Genomic DNA, 8,098 nt, shown 5'->3' on the forward strand with positions numbered 1-8,098 from the left:
GCTCTCGGGTGAACTGTGAATCCAAAATAATAGTATAATATATTTTTCCTGATTTCTTTACAAGACGCATGTCCTCGAGACGAGGCGCCGACGGCTCTCTGAAGATGGAATAAGGTTCTCCCAGCCTAGTCCCCGTCCCGGTGGTTGTTTCTAGCATCGTCGGAGGGCGTGTGGAGATTTGTTTTCGGCGGGTCTCGCATGATTCGGTCGGCGTTTGTCTTCGGTGGATCCAGAAGGATTCTGTCTTCGTTCGTTTGTGTTCGTGTGTCTGCAAGTTGGATCCTTCCGGTCTACGCTTCTCTTAATCGGCGACGGTTGCTGCTCTCGTGCGCTGGTCCTATGGGCCCTTAGCACGGCGACTTCCCGACTGTCTACTACAACAAGGTTTGCACGGCTCCAACGAGGGAGGGGTGAAGACGGCGGCGCACCTTCGGCTCGCTCCGGTGCTTGTAGTCGTCGCTAGGTGGTCTACGGTCTTGGATGTATTTTTTTTTACTTCTTGTGTTCTTGGTAATTTGATAGTCGATGAATAGGTTGGAAGTTTTTCTGGTAAAAATATATATTTGCAGACAGTATTTTTTTTAATTTACGGTTCACCCAGAAGAATGGCTCTTTCGGTCAAATACTCAAATTAGTCCTTGTGTGTCGAGAAAATGCACCGTCCGGTCAAGTCTAGCCGCCACTCTCGTCTCCCGGCCGGGGCTTCTCTTCCTCTCCAGTGAGTCTCCTCCATGGCTCTCGGCAAAATTTCGTGTTTTGACCCTTGTCCCTGCCGCGGAGAAAGGAACTGGAGCGAAGATCCATCCCCCATCCGGATCTGGATCCATCTCTTCTCCTCTCCCGTCGGCGACGAACCTCCTCCGTACTGGTTTATTGGTTTATTGGTCCCTTAGCTCGGACCAGTCCGGGTGCGAGAGGCCACCGGCGGCATGGCTGCGTGCGGCGGCGGAGCATAGTATGCGAGGCGAGCGCTCTCCTCTAAAACCGGATCGGATCGAATCCCGTCGCCGCGCCTGTCCCGCTCGCCTCGCCGTGGCCAGCTCGGCTCGCGTCGGCTGGGTGCGCGCCCCTCTCCGAACGGCGGCGATGATGGAGGGAGCCGCCGGCGACGGACGGCCGGGCTCCCGACCGACGGGCTCGCCGGGTCGCCGCTCCTCGGGGCCAGCCACTCCCGCCGCGTCCCGCGCATCGGCTCGGGGACCCCTAGGCGGTGCCGCCGGTGCCGGGGGGGCGTCCGCGGCGGCGAGGGCTGGGGACCGACGGCGCGGCCTCTGGCGGGTCCCGGTCGAGGGCTGGCTTGGTCGTGCTGGCGCCGGATCTGAGCCGCCGTCGATGGAATCTTGGCAGCTTGGCTGCCTGTTGCTTCGGATTCGGTACTGTCACCATCTCTCTCTCTCTCAGATTCACGCACGCGCTCTCTCTCTCCCCCTCGGTTTGGACGCGCGCACCTGAACCAAATCAGCCGAGCTCTCGTTGCCGCATCGCTGTCCCGCCGTCCCGGCGGGCGCCGCGTCAGTTCCCCAGCGCTGCTACGGTGCCGCCAGCCACCGCCATTCCATTGGCTTGGATTCGGTTGTGGCGTCTGCTGGGAACCGGTGATGTCTGATGGGTCGTCCGTGCGGTATGCATATGCCACCATTGTACATGCCCTGAGCAGCTCCTGAGCAGGATGGATGGATGGATGGATGCATTCATGATATCATGTTGCTTGGTGTGCAGAAGGCGATGATGATGATGATGACGACTGTGGCTAAAATAAGGTGTCTTGAGCAATCAAGACAGCCTATAGCCAGCAGCCAGCTATACTATTAACCATGCTCTAAATAGAATTGGTGACCGCATTGGAGTTGCCCTTAGAGCCCACCCTTACCTCTCTTGCAGCCTGTTCGATTCATCGCTGATGTTGGATGTTCTGTGCCTCGGACGGTCATTCAGACGAGTGATAACCAGGGCAGTCCTCTTAGACTGCGATGGGTAGATTGTGCAGCAAGAGATGTGAGTGTTGGGTTTGAAGATGTAATGCAAAACTGAGCCATCTTTTGCTTATGATCTTCGTATCCCCTCTCTCTGTGTCTTCAAGCCCTAAACCAAATCAGTGAGTTCTCATTGCCGACTCTGACCCATTGGATGGGTGGTCGCTGCATCAGTTCCACGCTGCTACGGCGCCGGCCACCGCCATTCCATTGCCTGAGATTCGGTTGTGGCGTGGGCTGGGAACCGTACGGTGTTGTCTGATGCGTCGTCCTAGCGGGAGGTTTGGTTGGTCGAGGCCAGGTAGAGCAGTTCCTGAGATGGATGGATAGACGGATGGACGGATGAGTGTATGCATGCCTGCATGTATGTATATCATGGTCATGTTGCTTGTGGTTCGGCGTCCTTTTGGGAAAAAATGAGGGGCGATGATGATGCGTGTGGCTGAAATAATTATGTCTTGAACAATCAAGACAGCCGTGACGTATGGGTACTAAATAGGGCCCGAATGGGTGCGCCCACGTTGGAGATGCCCTTAAGAGCCCACCCTTACCTCTCTTGCAGCCTGGTCACTTCATCGCTAATGTTGGATGTTCTGCGCCTCGGACGGTCATTCTGATGAGTGATAACCAGGTCAGTTCTCTTACACCGCGATGGGTAGATCATGCAGCAAGACTTGTGAGTGTTGGGCTTCAAGATGACACGCATACTGAGCCCTCTTTGCTACGCTAGAAATACTCTTATATTTGTGAACGGAGGGAGTATCTATCTATCTATCTATCTATCTATCTATCTATCCATATCAGGGGAGATGATGGTCAAACATGTCTGACATAAACCTGTCTTAGATTATTCGAGGAGCTGTGGGTATCAAAAACCCGATTTCCTCTCTTTTGGGACCTTTTCATTCTCACCGAATATTGACGGCTCTGTCTTGGATGGTCATTCTGTTGAGTAATAACCAGCAGAGCTTGACTTCAATGGTGGGGTTTGATTTGGTCAAGGAAGATGGTGGAGCTAGTATGATCTATCAAAGGCGAATCTGAGCCCTCCTACATCTGATTCATAAAAAAGTTAGATCATCTTATATTTGTGAACAGAGGGAGTATCTATCTATGAGGGGCGATGACGATCAAACATGGCTGACATAAACCTGTCTTCGATTATTTGAGGAGCTGTGGGTATCAAAACCCGCTCTCCCCTCTTTTGGGACCTTTTCATTCTCACCGAATATTGGCGGCTCTGTCTTGGATGGTCATTCTGTTGAGTGATAACCAGCAAAGCTTGACCTCAATGGTGGGGGATGATCTGGTGAAAGAAGATGGCGGGGCTAGTATGATCTATCAAAGGCGAATCTGAGCCCTCTCAATGCAACTAATACTCTGCGCTCCCACATCCAATTCATAAAAAAGTTATTATGTTTAAAGTGATAAATTGTTGTGGTGTTTGGTTTGCCTTCTCCTGATTTTGTTGTCCATGGAGGGAACCAGTTTTGTGCATTCAGGCTTTGCTCAAGCTCGTCACATTGTGGTGGTCCTAGTATTGGTAGTGGTTGAATGTGTTTACTTCCTTCTTTTCATGGGGTTAAATGTGTGAAACATGATCAGCAAATGTTTGCCCTCTTTTCCTGTCTGTGCATGTCCTCCTTTATGTCCCCATTAAATTTCTAGTGGTTCTTATGGCAGTGATGTAAATTCAAGTCTGCAAGTTTTCAACATTTTTTCTACTGTTTTGGCATAGCACAGCAACTGCTAACTGGCCTCTAAGAATACAATTTGGCCGGTTTGCTTTTTTGCTGATGACCATTCTAATGCTTATAGACGCCAATACGTGGAAAACCACAAAAATCTTGTGTTGCGAAAATACCATGACTATCTTTACCTTTTTGAGAATTTGTCTTTCTTGCCGGCTTGTATCCATGTATGAGGGTTTGGTTTTGGTTTTAGTTCTTTCGGTATGCAAAGGACTGTTTTGCAAGGTTACATTTCGGCCTTTTTTTCATACCCATTTTGTTGGTTTTGCTGTATGTCAACCAGTTCTGTTGTTTTAGAAACAGTACTCACATTTTCCTTCTGTTCTCCATTTTTCTTGAATGGCTATGATAGTTCTGCTTTCCCTTGGAAAGTTTTCGAAACTATCTTATTTGGTGCGGGGTCAGTTTTCTTCTTTCAATTGCTATTTGACTTTTGATAATTTCATTCTTCTACTATACTGTATCCACTTATCAGTTACTAGTATTTTCGGATAATTTTACTTCTTTACTGATTTCGACTTAAAGGCCATATAGGGCAAGTTCAGATGCCAACATTACTGTTTCCTTCCTGTCATGTCCATGAATGGCTGTGATGATATAGCTTCCCTGTGAGAGCTTCTGCCTAACACCTGAACTGATTCAGTTGGTGCTAAACTAGGAGGGCTTGTGTGACAGCAAGTAACCAGTTTAGCGGCTAACTATAATTCTTAAATGTTGGAATTATGAATACACTTAACAGTGTGTGGAGAGACAGACAGACAGACAGAGAGGGGGGGGGGGGGGGTTCCATGGTCCCTCTACCAGAAGGTCAGTTATGGTGTTGAGCTGGGGGTATATCTGAGCCATTTACTTGTACATGTCCCAACTTTTGTGCCCACCAGATCATGATTTGCTCCTGATATTGTGTTTGTTTCTGCTTTCATTGATTCTTCTGTGGTTTATGGCCATCTTGCATGCCCTTTGACTATTGGCTTCTCTCTGTTATTCTGTTTGTGGGATTTGTGCTAAGTTCTGTTGATGGCGATGATGAGTAAGGCTCATTAGAGGTGTATTGAGTTCAGATACTATCGCTTGTTTTTACGGGTATGGTTTTGGGTTAGGGTTTTGTGTGACTAGGTGGAAGTGTGCAAATCGGGGCGGCTTGCTTTCTGTGAGCAACCATTTCAATGCTCAAATGTCACACGGGGGTGTAAGGGCATCTCCAACGCGGATCACCAAGGATACACTATACAGAGTGGGTTGACCATATGATAGACAAGCCAACTCTGAGCCTCCCATTTTTATTGATAAATATGACCTCTCTTTCTACAATTTGTGGTTATTTGCTTATGTATATTTTTGAATATTCTCAATCTATTAATGAACTATTGCAGTATTGGGATCTCACTGTAATATATGTTATCATCTGTGGAACTTACAAGATATTCTCATAGCAAACTGGATTTTGTGCTATTTTACACTTACATACTCAGAATGCTTTTACTTACTGATGCATCAAGAGGTTCTACTTTATTTGAGGGCCCTGGGAAGCGGCAGAGGGCTTCACATCTTTTGTTCAAAATATGCTATTATTTGCAACTGTACGTCCTTTGTTACTTGCATGTTCTGTTTCTATGCTCAGTGTTCCCGTTTAGTCGTTCCTGCATTTTATTTCGCGCATGGTTTTCTTCCCTTCCGTACCTTTATATATTGTATAAATTATGCTACGTTGCTCTTTTTCATTCATGCATCTGCTGCACTATGGCACCTCAAGCGTCAGCCAAAAGATATTACATTTGGTCTTCGATGTCATCATATATTTCTAGGTTTGCCTCTTGTGTGTTTCCCTTTTTCTATGCACCATTGATATTTCCAGTAATATGTGATTTGAACTTCAGTGTACTGTACATCTTGATCTCCTATGTAGTTAATTCCTTAGCTATCAGTGGGTAACTTTTGAACTACTGCTTCCTTTAATGACACAATTTTCATGAACGTATAGGAATAAACTTGCTCACCTAGAAATCTTGATATTAGATAATCACAAGCTACAAGTGTATGAACTACCACCATGAAATACTTCAAAGTCTAATGAGTTCTGATGATGCTGTATTATGTATTCTGGTGTGGTAATAATAAGTATGCCTTGGAGCAGCGATAAAGCTTTTTATGTGGCCGCCCTTCTCTGTACTGATTGATGCCTGTTCAAGTCATATATGCAAGTGTTGGTGGTGCTGTAATTCATATGGTCAATCTGGTAACATGCTTGTCACATTTGGATGCAACCGAGTGTGACTGCATATGAGCATTTTTTTTTTGAACATAGAAAGGCGCATGAAGCGCCAACCAATACATTCAGCTCAGTAACATCTTACAGCGTGAATTACATAGCACTGGAAATTGAAATTAGACAGGAGAGAAACAACAGGGCATAGCATGTTTGTATGAGCTGAAGCAAAACAACTAGTATCAGGTTCTGGTAAACTTCTAAGAACCTGATGAGCCACATTATGAGAAATACATTATGGCAAGTTCAGTGTTGCCATACATACACAGATAATGCCCAGTAAATATCATAATAACTATTCAAAATTGTTGCTATACATACAGAGATAATGCCCAGTACATAACTATTTGTACGGAAGATTTTTATTATTCATTACCTAGAGGCATAATGTTGAGAATCTAAATATTGAGTTTCCTCTGCCTGTCTACCATTATGTCTCGTTATACAGTTTCATCTGGATTCTAAAGTGCCGCAGTCTACATCGGCTGGTTTGGAACTGGCAGTTGCAGCTACTCAGCTCAAGCTGCAAGCAATGTTCAATACGGGGGAGGTAGTGGCAGGCTACTACTGCTCTCGACCATTTACGTAAATGATAAGTGTCAGGCACGAACCAATCCGGACCTGGCGTTTTTTACAACTAAAATTGCCATCCAAAAAGAAAAGCTTAAACCTGCCATTTGAGAAGAAAGTATCCATTCTTGCGTCACTAAACTTGCCTAAAAAATGTTCGAAGTTGCCATGTGTTTGTGTCACACGTGTGACACTTATCAGTGTCCTAGATTGCGTTGAACGCATGGTTTCCTTGTGTTGAACCCATGGTTTCGGAACACTAGGGCATTGCTGTGGGAACCTTGTTAAAAAATTGTATGATTAAGTGATATAAGACTAAAATTAATGCAAAAACAAATATAGAAGTGTCTCAGGTGGCTAATTCCCTGGAAAAGTCATGCACGGGGTGGTATGTTTTGCATGAAAGGATTAATGGAAAAAGTAACTTGTGACTCCATGCATAACTTGATGACGTGGCATTGTTGCATGGAAAGGAAAACTAGGTAGTGGTTTGTAGCGATTTAAGAATAAAACTTGTATGATTAAATGATATAATAAACTAAAATTAATGTAAAAACAAATGTTAAAGTGTCTTACATGACTTGATTCGCTGGGAAAAAAGTCATGAAGGGATTAATGGAAAAAGTAACTTATGACTCCATGCATAACTTGGTGATGTGGCATCGTTGCATGGAAAGGAAATTTAAGTAGTGGGTTGTAGCTGTTTAAAAATAGAGGATTTGCCCCTTTTTTGAGACCAGGCGTGCCATGTCTTCAGCTCATCACATGATACTCCTTTGCGAAGTGGTTCTGCATGAAGAATGTGTTTTTCTCTTCTGCATTTCATGCATTGAGCTGACTCATCACTCGTTGGTGTATAATAAGGCCTTGTTCGGAAGCTCTCTTGCTTCCCAAACAAGCAAGCTTCTCAGCCAACCAACCCTAGCCGGCTTCACATGGGAGATGCGAAGTTTTCGGCAGTAGCGCCAACTTCCGCTCCTTCGCTTAGGCGTGGGCTGGTCTGGTCTGGCTGTGGGATCATGAGGCCGTCGCCTCGCTCGGCGTGTATTCTTCGGATCGAAACGTTACATATGCCACTTCAGAAGGGCATTCTCCCGTAAATTTAACCAACTCCATCGTCTTCGTCTGGAGGAGCTGGAGGAGCTACGCTTCTATGTCTCCACGAAATTACAGTGTGGGGGACTAGGCTGCTAGAAGCTGGCTCCATGGAGCTGGGCCATTCGGCACCGCTCCAGCGTGGAGCTGGGGAAGCATGGAGACGAAGAGGATCTGTCGGCACCATGAATAGCTGGTTCACATAACCAGCCGCGCACGGACCACAAGTAGATCCTCGTGGTTAGGAGGATAAATGCCTAGGGAGGAACTCTGGTAAGGAGCCCCGTGGTGGCATGCAAATCTTCGTCAAGATCTTTGACATTCAACATTAGTTTCAAGACCCTTCGGCAATAAGCCTGAGGTTTACAAAGACGTCCACGAACGAAGCCGCCTGACAATGACTATTCTAACCGCCCGGCCACGGTGCTCCACACATTGCATGA

This window comes from Triticum aestivum, chromosome 7D, assembly GCF_018294505.1.
Source record: "Triticum aestivum cultivar Chinese Spring chromosome 7D, IWGSC CS RefSeq v2.1, whole genome shotgun sequence".
In the NCBI taxonomy this organism is placed as follows: domain Eukaryota; kingdom Viridiplantae; phylum Streptophyta; class Magnoliopsida; order Poales; family Poaceae; genus Triticum; species Triticum aestivum.